The sequence below is a fragment of the Zonotrichia albicollis genome, chromosome 3 (assembly GCF_047830755.1).
Source record: "Zonotrichia albicollis isolate bZonAlb1 chromosome 3, bZonAlb1.hap1, whole genome shotgun sequence".
Classification (NCBI taxonomy): domain Eukaryota; kingdom Metazoa; phylum Chordata; class Aves; order Passeriformes; family Passerellidae; genus Zonotrichia; species Zonotrichia albicollis.
In genome coordinates, this window is record NC_133821.1 from 104,799,204 (window position 1) to 104,813,642 (window position 14,439).

Genomic DNA, 14,439 nt, shown 5'->3' on the forward strand with positions numbered 1-14,439 from the left:
AATGCCAAAATTGTTTAAATGGCTTTATATTTAACCATTTAAAAAATGCCATTGCAGATGGATGACAACCTGAGTTTTTTGTTCTCCTTCTCATTTATTATCACCAGTGCTGGTCAAATAAGCCTTGGTAGCTGCATATTATGCAATTGACTTTTTTGTTCACGTTAAATGACAAAGAGAAGAAATCACTTCTCTCTCTTGTTTTTTGAATCAACTCTGAATACTGCTTGAGGAATGGCTATGTATATACATAGAAATCTCTTCCAAAAGCATTAGCTACCATCTGACTTCTGCAAAAAATACTCTGATAAATAGATGTTAATAGTTTCAAGTCAACTTTCAATGCTTACAGCAAATAGTGTAAATTGTAAAAAGCATATAAATGGAATCCTGTAAATCACTGTGAGTGCTATGGAGGACTGCAGATATATTTTAAATAAAATCCATTATATGGTAAACCAACTGATATTCCTCACACAGAATTTCCTTTTTGTTGCTGTGATATGTGCTCAAATGCAAAAGTTTCAGCATTTATGCCTCTGTATCTAGGACACATAGGTAAGCACGTCTTCTCTTGTCTTACAAATAAAATGTCCTGGTATTTATAACCCTATATTGTAATTTTTTGGTTTTGCTTCTTTTTGTCACTGTAAATCCAGATTTTTTAAAATGAAGATTTCTAGTGAAATACACAACTCACTATGCCCAAGGCACAGTTTAGCTATGCCCTGTTACCCTGCAAAGACAGGGCAGATACTGAGGAGATGCCATGCTGGCTCAGAAGCAAAAGCCACACAAAACTGTCAATACAATGAGTGGCCATCACTAACAAGTCTAAGTAGATTTGGAGACTAAGCCTATCTCTTTAGTCAATGTTCTCCTTTGTGTTAGGTGATGTTTTGGTGTGGGCATGCACTAATAAAACTGCCTTTAGCTAAAGGACAATATAGTTCAATTAGGCAAAAGCTCCCATAAGAGACAAAAGAGTATTGGACTTTCATCACTGAAGCCATCAACTGGCCCCAACAGACTGAGACTGGTATTTGTTAGATGCTCTGTATTCTTCTGACAGGATAAATGCTGAGAATGCAAAAATGTGAACTTTTGAAATACCACACAGACACTAGGTTGCATGTTTTCCTGGAGCAATCCCACTGTTTTTTCTAGTAGGGAATTTGGTTCTGCAGATAATACTCAGTCTCTCTAGGGAGCCAACACTAAGCATATGTCTGCTTTCCAGAGATAGGGGAATTTCTGTCCATAAAGCACCATATATAAATGGAAAGCCACATCCTCCTTGCTTCCATGCCCACACTCTTTGTGTGAGTGCACACAGAATGATAAAGCTGGATTTATTAATTCTAATTGTCCAACAATAGACATATGACAAACATTAATATCCAAAAACCACAATGTGTCATGAAGAGGAGAAGAAGGGGAAAAAAAGACAATGAGGCCAAGAAATGAGGCATAAGGAACAACCAGGTTCAGTGCTTCTAGAAGATAATACTGAAAATCAAGAAAGAAAGACAGGATCCAATTACTTGATGAAAGAACAAAAAGCCTAGTAAATTAAAAGAGATGATGAAATAAAGAATGGCAGTGGTGTTAATCAAGCAGTTACATGGGATGGTATGAACCCAAGTGTGTGAAAATGAATAGTGAAGTGGAACAAACTGAGAAGCCCTGGGAGCAATCCAGGGTAAAACATACAAAATAACAGGTTTTTATGTTCTTTTTGTATCTTTTATTGCACAGATGCTAGTTACAAATGAATACAGTTGGCTTGTTCATAACAAATCAATAAGAAGTGCTTTGCTGATCTCTTCCTGTCTAACAGACTACTTAATCTTGTACTACAAAATTATTAACTACTTCTACATCCTGAATTCTTTCTCCTGCCAAGGTCCAAGTTAGAACAGCTCATGTACCATGTTTAGCATTCGTGTTACAGAGTTCAAAAAACTGGAATCAGAAATAGGATAAATGTCACAATGGGTTAGAAATAGTCATCCTAAGAGGGACAAAATTTCAGGAGAATGGAGATCTGGCACTAGCTGCAGCAGTGCCTATTCTGTTTCTATGTGGCCAAATCTATTCCATTTCTCTTCTGAAACACTCAGATAAACAGATGGGACCTGTATGTTCTCCTATATATTAATAGCAACCATCAATCTTTTTCAGAGCTGTCACATCATTAAAAGCCGGGAGCATTCAACAAAGTAGTGTATCAAGAGCCCTTAGAAATGCAGATGAAGAAGTTTAGGACAAACACACAGCTAGGAAATTGCTTTTCACTTTCAGACTCAACTAAATACAGTATCTCTAAATCGGCCCAGATTGCCAAACAAACATTCTATTTCCAGCCACTATTTCTAATTCAAAACATTTCATTAACTGAAGTGTTGTCTCCCCCAAGTTTGTATTTTCCTCATTTCATTGTTCTTGTGATACTATTTATGACTGTCATTAGTCTAAAATTGAATTAAGCCTAATATTAAATCATGCTTTGAAGCAGAGAGGCCATGGCATGAGTCCTCTGGCCTCGTGTGCTCCCTCAGAGAGCAGGGCTGAAGGAGCAGCCTGCAGAGCAGTGTGGAGTGTTCAACACTGCCTCTGTGAGGAATGGTGAAGACAGATGTGCCTTCCTGATGTGGTGCCAAAAACAATGCATGTGAGATGATCAGCTTTCCCTGTGGTGTGTTGGAGAATTATTCCTATGCTCTAGCCTGTAGTTTCTTACTGCTCTACCTAAAGGGGACAGGAGGAAGAACAGACAGTCTGTAAGAAAAAGAAAAATGCTTCCATTTTTGCATTTTGTATTCTTACAAAACTGGGGAAGGATATCTTGGATCAGGCAAGGGATGGAAATAAGAACATGAAAGATGCCCTCCTTGGACAGACCAGTGGTCTGTCTACTGCTGTTTCTCTTTCTATTTCTCAAACAGCAGACTTGTCCCCAGGAGCTGTCCCAGGACCTGTGCCCTGTTCCCTGTCCCTCAGCCCCCCACACCTCACCCTTCAGCTGCAGGCAGCAGACATTTGTGTCTTCCTGCATTTGCAGCATTACACGGTGTGGCAGACACAGATAAGGCTATGAAAAAACATGGCCACGTTCAAGTGGTTTCCTAGAGTGGCTGAGAGCTGCCAGTAAAGCAAACACGTTTCTCCAGACACAGCCTGGACAGCCCTGAGCTGCGCATGCTGCCCAAGCTCTGCTCGGCTGTCAGGTCACATCTGTGCTTTTCATGCAGGCCACCACTCAACCTGTGTTGCTAACTAGCTACCCTGGCTGAGCTGGAGAGGCTTGAGGGATGTCAGTTTGGTTTAGGCTGGGAAGGGCCACAAACATCTCCTGCAAGAGCTGACTACATCTAACAGGATCCACTGCTGACGAGCTAGTGGTGCCTCTGCAGTACTTCAAGTTTGCTTTATGCTGATACTGAAAGCTCTCTCACAACCCACTCAGCTTCCCCTTTCCTGGGGGTTATAAATCTCAGGCTGTGAAAAACTGGGAGTTTTCTTCATGGCAATCACTCCTCTTCTGTTGATGTTGGATACATTTGGCACACATTGTCCGGGTGTTTTCAGTGCCTTGAAAAGCAATATCATGTCTTTGACCTCTTGATACAGCCAAAGTGGTGTAAAGGAGCAAGGCTGCAGAAGGTGACTTTGGCTGCTGTTAGTTATAAACACCTTTATGCCATGCCCTTGTAAAGCTGACTCCAACACCTTGACTCGTTAGATTGAAGTAGGAACTTTGCCTTCCCAAAGGACAAGCACAGACACTGGGATTAGTATAGGATTTACTGTCCTTGTCTTTCATCTGAAAAAAGGAACAAAACTTCATTTTTTGGACAACTGCTTTTTAACATGTCTGTTTTTCTCTATGTCATAACTAATGTACACCCCTTAAGGCTTACAACAATAGCTGTGTGTACAGCTACCTCTGTTCGTTAAGAGACTGACCTGTGTTCTATTAATATTTATAGATTTAAATTTTTAATACATAACAATTCTGCATTATTGAATAGGTGACTTCCTGCATTTTAATGGTTATGGAGTAGGAGTGGGCTCTTTGTAGTTAACATTGCAATAAATTTTTCATGATTAAATAAAAAGTTCTTACCTCTAGCTTCCTCAAACAAAATCCTCTTGAACAACAAGTTGGTGCAATGGTGAAGGATTCTCTTAAGAGTTTTATGATATTTGTTGCAAATTTTCTTAGGCAATTTAAATTTATGGTACATAAGGGTTTTCTATATCTGGAAGTATTTAATAAAGTTCTTTATAAAAAGTTGCTGAATTATTCAAACATCAATTTGGGGTTATTTACTCAGTTTTGAAGACAACTGAATTCTCACTTTTAACACTGACCCTCATGTTTTAGGAGATGCAAACTGACAGGAGATTAACAATGTTAACTTGAGTTGGCATCTTGGACCAGGACTGGGATGTAGATTCAGTCTTCCATTCATTAACCTTGAAAAGGCTTTAATAGATGCATTGTAAAGAGCTTCTATTTTGAAAAACCATGTGGGATTTTAAGACTGTTGTGAATGAGTATTTTAGGTTGCTCAAAGAATCCCCAGCAAAGGTATCAGCAAAAGCAGGTTTAATATTAAAGGGAAAGTATTACAAAATTCATTGGCAAAGTTCACTCTATTACTTAAACATGGTTAAAGCACATAGAGAAAAATCAGACTAAAATGGTCAGACTGAAATCAATCAATCTGAACAAAAAAAAAACCTAAAAGGATATATGTGGAGTCTGGGGATAGAAAAAGGGGTAAGGATGGCAAAGAGTAAGGATAAAAAGGAATAAGGGAGGCTCTCCTGTTGTATCATAAGGTTCAGAGTGGACTCCCTTGCCAAACTGAACCCAGGACTTGATCAACTGTTTAGGCTTAGAGGTTTTAACAGCACCTAAACTTGACAGCATTTAATTGATAGACTAATTTAAACAATTTGACAAAAGATTCCTATAGAATTTACTAGAACAGCAATAACTCACAGGCATAACTTACTTATGAATGTAAAGTATTTGAGAATCCAAGAGACAGATATTCATAGTCCATTCACTATCGCACATTCACATTCACACTGACTTTAAAGAGTATGTGTTCTATTATCTGCTTTCTTTTGCATCTGTTTTTTTATTTGTAACTTTTCAATAGAAATAAGTCCAGTTCAGCTTATATAATTGTTGGAATATAATTATGCCTGTGAGCCAAAGATTCAGCTGATGGATTTGCCACAATAATTCCTTATTTGCAATGTATCACAGCTTTATTTACCCTCAATGAATGTAAAGAAAGATAAAATTCTTGCAATCTGTGCAGAGGAGGTAGTGGTGCTTTGGCACTATCTCATACTTGTTGAAGAAATTTAAGCACATGTAAGCCTTATGAGCTATATTTCAATATTCAGGATGATCCAGAAGGGTCAATAGTTCATTGCCATAAATTCTGAACTTGGATCATAACAACATCACATAAGATGCATCACAGAAGATTTCTGCAGTTTTACAGAAGATTTCTGCAGTTTTACAGAAGATTTCTCCATAAAAGAAGAAATGTTTAATGAGGAATTTGGAGACAAGGTAACTCAAACAATTTTATTATCTATCCTGTGGTGTATCTGCATCCTGGTGACAGTCGGGTCTATATTGTGTGCAGATGTACTTGCACACAGTATAGATAATAAACATTTCATGGCATTTGATGAAAAGGATTGTACTATTTTAGATTCCTTTCTGATGATGTTCTCATGTTGATTTCACTGAAAATATTGGTCAGGAGACAATTAAGATATTAAATGTATTCCTAAAGCAAAGCAACAAACCACTATGCCAGATATGCTATACTTAAAGCAATTATAATATAATATTTATTAATATAATATTAATTATTAATATAATATTCAGGTTGTAATGTTTAAATTCTTATCTCCCAGCCTTGAAATCCATCCCATCCTGTGAACCTCAATTTAATTTCATTTTTTATCATCTTTTGCAAACATTTTGTTTTCCCTCGGTACATGAGTCAATTTAATACCCTGATCAAAGATCAGAATTTCCTGTATATATGGACTATAATAAATTTATGCCATTTTCCTGAAATTAGTATCAAACCAGAGTAACACTTCAAGAGAGGTCTGGCTATATTTCATATCTGAACACTATATAAAATAGTAAGACACCCATTCTCATTGCCCAGTGACATAAAAACTAGGCAATAACATTTCCTTGCATCCTCAAAAATGCAAGCTGGCAAGCTCTCCTGGGATATGATTAACAGCTTTTCAGCTGGAGGTACTTACTTAATAATGAAAATATTTCTTTAGCTATTAACCTTTGATGACATCAATAATTCCCATGTTTAGGACACAACAGGGTCTGGTATTGGACACGGAGGAGAAACATGCACTGACAAACACTGCAAACAGCCATTCCTAAACAGAGTCTTTAGGGTGGCTTTAGCTTCCATGTCAACAGCTATGCAACAGCCATGTTTGTAGAACTCAGGAGGTTGTGGCTTCCACACTCATGTTATGAGGAAATTTTCAGAAACATTCAGGCACCAGTTCTTCTGAAAAATCTACTAATTGCTTTAGGTGCTGGAGACAGCTTTGGTCCTCTAGTGAGCTGCCCCCGTTACAGCCATTCCTCAGCCCCAGGGAACAGTGGCTCAGAGGCTCTGCCTCACTCTGCCATTTCTCTGCCATTACGTTCACTCACCCCTTCCCTCTCAAGCCTTTGGTGCCTGTGTTTTATTCCTGTCACAGCTCGTTCCTGTTCCAGCAGTAAGTGTGGACTTTTTTATTTTGTGCTTGACCAACAGAGAGGTATTCCCTTCCTGCTGAAGCCCTCTGGGCATGACTCCAGCACAAGGAATGTCTGTTTGCAAATTACCCAAGTGCTGGGAGACAATGATAGATGACCTCTCACAATATTGGGTGAGATATTGATTAAAGTCATTGATCCCATTTTTGAGTGACTGTTTCACCCAGGTAGACAAGTGAAATGAAAAATCTGTCTGTGTCTGCAAAAGCCTTTTTTAGAGACATCAGAAGCTTTTTTGTTTGGGTTTTTTTTTTTTTTGTTGACCTTTTGGGCTCAACAGGGTTAAAAGAATTCATAATATTGTTCATATGTGTGTGGGGTTTTTGTTTGGGTTGGGTTAGTTGGGTTTAGTTGGTTTTTTAAGAGCCTTCTTCTATGCAAATATGTTGTTTATTTGCTTGATTGGGTTTTAGATAGACAAGAGACAACTGCATATCACTCAGCCCTTTACTCATGAGCCACCCTCAGTGACAGGGCCACTGCTCCCCCAGGTAGGAAATCCTTTGCAGATGAGACAACAGGACCTGTGAGCATGTTTTCTAAGGCTAGGTCTACACATTCCATACACAGTTTTCTGTTTTGGAAGAAGCTGTTCTAGTTGTTTTTAATGTATGACCACCTAAAGGAATCAGTTATTACTTCTTTGTGTTATTTTACTGGCACAACATTAGCGGCTTGTCTTCTTGACATTAGCAGGCAATTAAGACTGGATCCAAAACCTAAGTGATAAAAACATATCACCTCGTAAGTCAGCTGTTAATACTTTCAGACACACCACTGCAACATGTGCTACTACCTGAAAATAAATGTTCCATTAAAATGTTTTCATTTGTTTGGAGCTGCTGTGCACACGTGTTCTGATAGTATTACAGCTGCTTAGGTGGTTATATAATGTTATATAATGCCAATCTGTTTCTGAGGGAGCACATAGGCAAATTTCCACCAATGACAAACAAATAGTTATCATCAGAAATTTGCCTATAAATAATGGATTTAGCATTCATGTATGCAAAAGTGGGGTAATGAAGATGCTGGCCTTGGCAGCTGCATTCGTAATGAAATAGAAAAAGAGCTCTGTATTTCATTCCAGGATCTGCAAAAGGCAAACACATCTCTGGTATCACCTGGGAGGGAGCTATGCATCAGAACAGGTTGCTGGGAGGGTGCAACAAAGAGTTTAAATAGATATTTTCAGGCAGAGAACACAACAGCTAATGAGTTGGCTGAGAAAGTATCACTTCTGCAAAAAATGTGAATGTTGAGAAAATCTTTTCACTCTGAAACCAAACAAACCAATCAATGTTGACTCTGTACAAAGATTTTCCTACATGAGAATTGCTCAGTTCCCAATGGCTCCATCTGCCAAAGGATAATTCTACTTTCCCTCTCATTCAGAGTGCTTTGTGACACTTGATATACTGCTTATGAGACATGCTGTGCAGCAATTCCCCATTAACAAATCAAAAGAGATGACATTTCACTTTTTGGAGTCTGAAAAACTTCAACACATTTAGTACGGTGTAAGGAAACTTTCTTTGTTAAGGTCAGCAACACCACAGTCAGCCCTCAGACACCACTCCCAGGTAACACTGAGCCTCACTGCTCTCCTTACCAATAACTCAGGCTGCAAATCATTGCTTGGGTTATCTGAGGCAAACCAGTCCCATCTTTGTGTCCAGTCAGCATTCCCCTTCTAGCCTCATCCCTAGGCTTCTGAATATTCTTGATTAGTTGATAACAATTGAAAAAGGAAAACATTCTAAGGACTGAAGCATTTGTCACATGTGTCCTACTTTCTTTATAATACTCCATCTTTAGAACAAAACTAAGCACATCCCCCCACTGCAGACCCACAGTTTGAACATTCACATCTGGAAGTTAGCCATGAACAAGCACAGCCAGATCCAATAGAAATGTTAGATTCTATATTGTCTCCTCTCCCCTGCTATTATCCCCAAACGCCTGACAAAACAGAAGTGTGCAGCAAGTTAATAAAAGTTTCTCTGGTTTTGTAAATAAAGAGTCGGAGTTTACTTGTTAACTAGTTAACAAAATGCTAAACAGGAAATTTGGACTCCTGTGTCCCTGAAATCCCTGATTTTTAGCCTTGTTGATAAAAAGAGAGAAGTGTAGTACAAAGAGTAGTTCGAGCTGAGCCTCCCCAGCTGGGACACGGGGTTCTCATCTCAGAGCTCTGGCTCCAGAGCAAAGCCCAGGCTCCCCCAATCTGTCACCTGCAATGATTAAGCATTCATGCCAGCCCATGCAGCCTGGAAAGGTCATGAAAACCAAGCACGCTGTCAACCCATCCTCCTTGGGAGCAACTGCAGACTTCCACTCACCTCTGCTGAAGAAAAAGGGAAGAGATTCCCTGCGTAGGCATCTCCATGGTCAACAAACACATCTGGTCACCTCTCACATCACTGTCAGGGAAATATGCTGGCACCAAATGAAAGCAAAAGCCTTTTCTAATCAGACCAATAAAGTCTGACAATTGTCTTGTGGTGGATGCCAGAGAGATTCTGAATATTTTGGCAGAAACAGCGGCTTTTTCTAGGTGGGAATCTGCCTACATAGTATTTATGCAAACATTTCCTCACTTGGTCTGTAACCACCCCTTCACAGCAAAGCAGTGCAGCATTATCGCCAATTCTTTAGATAGTTGTGAGTTTAAAATACTACCACTGCCTAAAATAAAAGGAATTTCAATCACAGTGCTCCCTGAAATGAAAGAGGTGGATGCCAGTTTGACAATTTAAGCTGATAGCTGAGATACTGCCTCTCCAGCATTTTTGGCACCTGGCCTAGGGAGGAAGGAACGAAAAGAAAGGACAAAGAGAAAATAGGGATAAAAGGAGGAGGAACGTGATCCAGTTCATTTAATATAAAGACAGAAATCCCTGGAGGGGACACTGATTTACATCTACAGGCACTACAGAGCCGGCATTAATAACAGGTACACAGTTGTACAACTGATACAGCAGTTCAAAGAGAGAATGTGAGCAAAAGAATTATATCTAGCATAATAAAAACAATCAAGCCTGCAGGTCAGAAATGTAAGAGAAGGAGAGTAACTGCTGAGCCCAAAATTACTACCTCAGTTAGCAGCCAAGATAAAGAGTGGGTAATAAGTTATCTGCAGGTAAAAGTCAGAAAATAGGTATTTCTGCATCCACACCTGAACTGAAAGCAGCAGTGTGTGAAAATTGATTAGCTATGCATGCAGGTTTACAAAATACCTAAACAAAGATTCCTGAGCCCTCTGCAAGCACAACATCAGGCATGTAAGAGAACAGCATCAGCATCAGCACATTAGCATCAGCAAAGAACACTTTTTTTGGTCCAGGTACACATTCCTGAATTAGGCACTGGAGAGAACTGTTTAAAAAAGCCTCAAAGCATTATCTCAAACTGAAGCAGAGCTATGCTCCCAGACTGCAAGAAGAATACTGCTGCAGGTAGGGGAATGGGGGCGTGTCAAGGACTCAGAAAGTTACTAAGGCACGAAACTTGTAGGCATTGCTGGGCTGCCTAAGCACCACGTGAATGCAGCTGAAGCAAGAACATTGCAAAAGCTGAGGAACACGGAAGTATATGAAAGCAAACACTTCAAATCAGTATTTAGCTCACACTTACACCCAATCTAGCAGAACATTACAGAAAATTTAGAATGCCAGGCAGCATTACTGTTCACAACAAGGAGGTTTGGCTTAGCATACAGGATATTGCAAGCTCTCCCATCAGTGCAGCCTCATGTAATCAAATGGGAGAAATGCAAAACATTCCCAGGAAAGACCATATTAGTAAATGCATCAAGCAACATGTCAGAAGCTGAGCAAAACATTTTGCCACAGAACATAAAGTGGCCAATATAAAGAGCTACTAATAACTGGAAAACATGTAATTTAGTAAACTAAGTAAGAATCACTAATGGATTATACTGTTAAGACCAACATATTCAGGGCCAAGATGGCAAACAGAAATCATCTGCAACAGCAGTGGTTCCAAATTCCTTACCCTCTGTTGACAGAGACTTCTCATTTCCAATATGCAAGAATTAGAGACAAAACAGAAGGCACTGAAATGCCTCTGCCCAAGCTGTAAAGATTGCCAAGTATCAGCTGTAGTCTGGTCTTTCTGTCCTTTAAACAAATGGCCACAGCTAATGCAGCAAGCCATCCTGGTATTCAGGGCTTTTTTTGTGACCAACTGGTGATGTGATGTACCCCTTATGGAATTGAAATGGCTCAAAAGAAACTGACTCGTGGAAGAAGGGCTTCTATATAATCTCTAAGGAAAGAGGTTTTGCTTGTCAGCTACTATAAATGTCACTTATTCAGACAAGGTGTGTGATAACAGAGAGAGAATATCTTTCAAACCACTGGTTTTCTCCAGTAATGCCCAGGTTTCCTCTGTGACATCAAACACCTTGCAGTTCCTGTGCAGGTGGTGTGATTTCACTTGGTTGATAGGATCACCACAGATAAATGCTCGATTCTCCTGGAATGGCCATGGCAGTCTCTCTCTGTTCTTCATCCTCACATTGCTTGGAGATTAAAATCCTGGGAAATGCCTATTTACCTGGTGGGTGCTGGTTGAAACAGAAATGTATACATGTTACATACCATGTACATCAATGCCATGGCAAAAACCTGTTCAAAATGTAAACCCAGTGAGAGCAAGCTGCCCACAGAAACATGTGATACTGCTTCAGGCCACAGTGCCTCTGCAGACCAGAGCAAGCCATGCTGATTGCAGTGACTTTCTGCTTTCCATTTGCCATTATTTGTCTTCTGGTAATTTCTCTGTGACTCTTTTTAAGAATTAATCTCCCTGAACACCTTCCCTTGTTTTTTACAAATGCAGATTTCAGATTCAGTTTAAGCAAGCTGTCTGTGTTCCATGCAGAGACAGCTGATAAGTTCTGTATCGTTAGCCTAATCTGAATCACTGTAGAACAGTAATTTAATATTAATGTAATCTTGTACACACCTACAATAAGCAAATGCATTTAGAAATAAAAATTGTTTCAAAGTGCCACCAACTGTTGTTTTTGCAAACTGCAGTTCAAAGAATGTATTTTTTAAATGCTTCTACTGGATGTTTTAACATTTCTGGTGTGGCACACAACTTAAAAGAACAAGTGCACATTATCCTTTTCCCAAGTTAGACAAGCAGTAAATCCCATTACAACATCTCCCCTATGGCTGGGTTTCAAAGGCAAGATAATGCAGTATACCAGACACACCTTTTCTGTTGTTTATAAAATTCTGTATTTCATATTTGTTTTAATGACGTCAATTTTCAAAATTTTCAAGAAGCCTCCAAAATTATCTGAGAGAACCATGGACTAGAAGTTTGCACTGCTTTTAAAATATGTCTGTTATTAGTGATGTGTGAGTTCCTAAGCACTAGGTGTGTGCTAAGAACAACATGCTCTAGTGGTCTGCTTTCATCTCCCCAGACTTCCAGTCTTCTCAAAATTTGCTTTCCTAATTTCCTGAATTTTATTTTCTCTTTATTCAAGCTGGACTTCCCACAATAAGAAACTCTTTTATGATCTGCTGACAGTAAGCAAAGAAGCAAGATCATAAAGTTTACCAGGAAAGCAGAGTGGTACAAATCTCTTGGTGCCACAAACATGGTAAGTAATCACAGAAGTTTGTCATGAGACAGTCCTCCAGGAGACTGAATGGTTACAGCTCCCAGTGAGCTGATCTCCATAAATAGCAGCCCTAAATCAATTCTGTTTGCTTGCTGTGATTTTATGATATGCATCAACTATTAAACAAATCAATGTGACCCCAAAGATTCCTTGGCTTAATATCTTATTATTTGGGGCTATAGGCTGATTAGGCATTTAAATAATTTTCTGTGATAGCATCTGCATTATTTGAATATGCCAGATTATGAACACAAACCTTTATATTTCTCCAGTGCTTTATTTGCCAGCAATGATGATAATAAAATTAACAGCCTTCCCTTGCTTTTGCTGATGCCATTTAGCATTTTCCAGAGAGGTCAAAGTAGGCATTTTACTGGTTGGAAATGAAATGTGTCATGCAAGGTTTGAGTTATTCAGCTATTGACTGGTGGGAGCATTCATTTAAGTGAATAGTAAGTCACTCCAATGTTCTCAGTCCAAATTGATCCAGCAGAATGAGACCCCCTTTGAAATCTGAACTCCCCCACAATTTTTCTTTCAAAACTGCAGCTCTGAACCCCTGTAGATGTAGTGGGTAATTGGTGCTGATTGATTTCTGAATGTGCAGATGGAAGAATTGGGAGAGGAATGGCGCAATGACATGAGAGGATGCAAAGTGCAAGAACACCCCAGGCATGTGCCAAGGAGACTTTTCCTAAAAGCAATAATGTGACTGCAAAAAAGCCAATGAAGTGGGAAAAAAAATCAAAGACATAGCTGAAAGGTGAGACAAGGAGATTGTAGCCTGGAGGAAACTGTTGGTGAGATGGCTAGAGGAATGAGGAGTTTTCAGCAAAACAGCACATGCTTAAATGGGGGAGATGAACCAGAGTGCAGAATTGTAGAAGTTCCTAACCACATAGAAAAAATCTGCTTAATTGGCTGTTCTGAGGATTTCAAAGCAACCCATATTGACGAAACAGCAGACATCTGAATCATATCAGTTCCTTTTTCTTAATGAAAGTTTTAAAAGAAACAAATGAAAAGTTTGATTAAGAAAAGCAATAACTTAGGATAGCCACTATTTTCCTTACATGAGGAATTCAAGCTTTCTGGATTATTTCAAAGGCTTGAAATATTTTCTGACTGTTTTGAATCATTAGAAATATCCAGATTCTCAAAGCCATCACTGCCCTATTGTCACCATAGTAAGAAATGCCTTTATTTCCCTTCAGTGTTTCACAAGTGTTATTATCACCTACATAAATCTCAAGTGCTGTACATCATGATTTCCTACTTTTGCCTGGTCTTACAAGCATAGTTCTGACTCTGATTACCACTACCATATGAAAGTATGAAATTAAATAAAAATCAGGCTGGAATTTGCAACTTGCATTCCAAAAGCGATTGAGAACAGAATCTCAGAATGACAATTGCTAACAGAACAAAATCTTGAGATTTTGTAGGGTAAAATATCAGGTTTCCATGGCCCACACTACTGAGGTTTTGCAGTTTTGTTTTCCTATCTAGTTTAGATCTAAGAAAACCAATTATGATTCATTAAATGACACTTCTGGCATCAATTTAGGTGACAACAAAAAAAGCTTATGTTGTTTTCCTTAATGAAGAGTAAATCTAAATTTTATAGAGCTGCAGCCAGAGCCTACTGCCCTTATTTAACATTGCTTTATAAGAAATATATCTTTTTAATTTTCCTTGTTTCCTGATCAATTGCTTTGGCATCCTTTCCCCACTTCAAAATGAATACATCTCACCACTCATTAACACAGTGTTGAACAGCAGTGCTTCCTTTTGTAACAAATCAGCAGTACTGTAGTGTGCAATGTGGGTTGAGTCTCATTTACATTAGGATTCTTTATACCATTCTGACAAGAGAGACATTTTTATAGGGAAAATCTAATGTCTGCCACAGATACTTGGTTGCAGAGGC

General features: G+C 38.9%; 1 protein-coding gene across 3 annotated transcripts in view; it reads right to left on the bottom strand.

The window, feature by feature from the left end:
- The window catches only part of MEI4 (meiotic double-stranded break formation protein 4), a 137,270-nt gene extending 123,794 nt beyond the window's left edge, over positions 1-13,476 (bottom strand). Inside the window, exon 1 of one of the 3 annotated variants that reach the window (XM_026792741.2) lies at positions 9,187-13,476. The gene's annotated coding sequence lies outside the window, so the exon portion shown is untranslated. The remainder of the gene's footprint in view (positions 1-9,186) is intronic. The other 2 variants (XM_026792739.2, XM_074538345.1) reach the window with 2 other exon arrangements.
- Between the last annotated feature and the right edge of the window lie 963 nt (positions 13,477-14,439).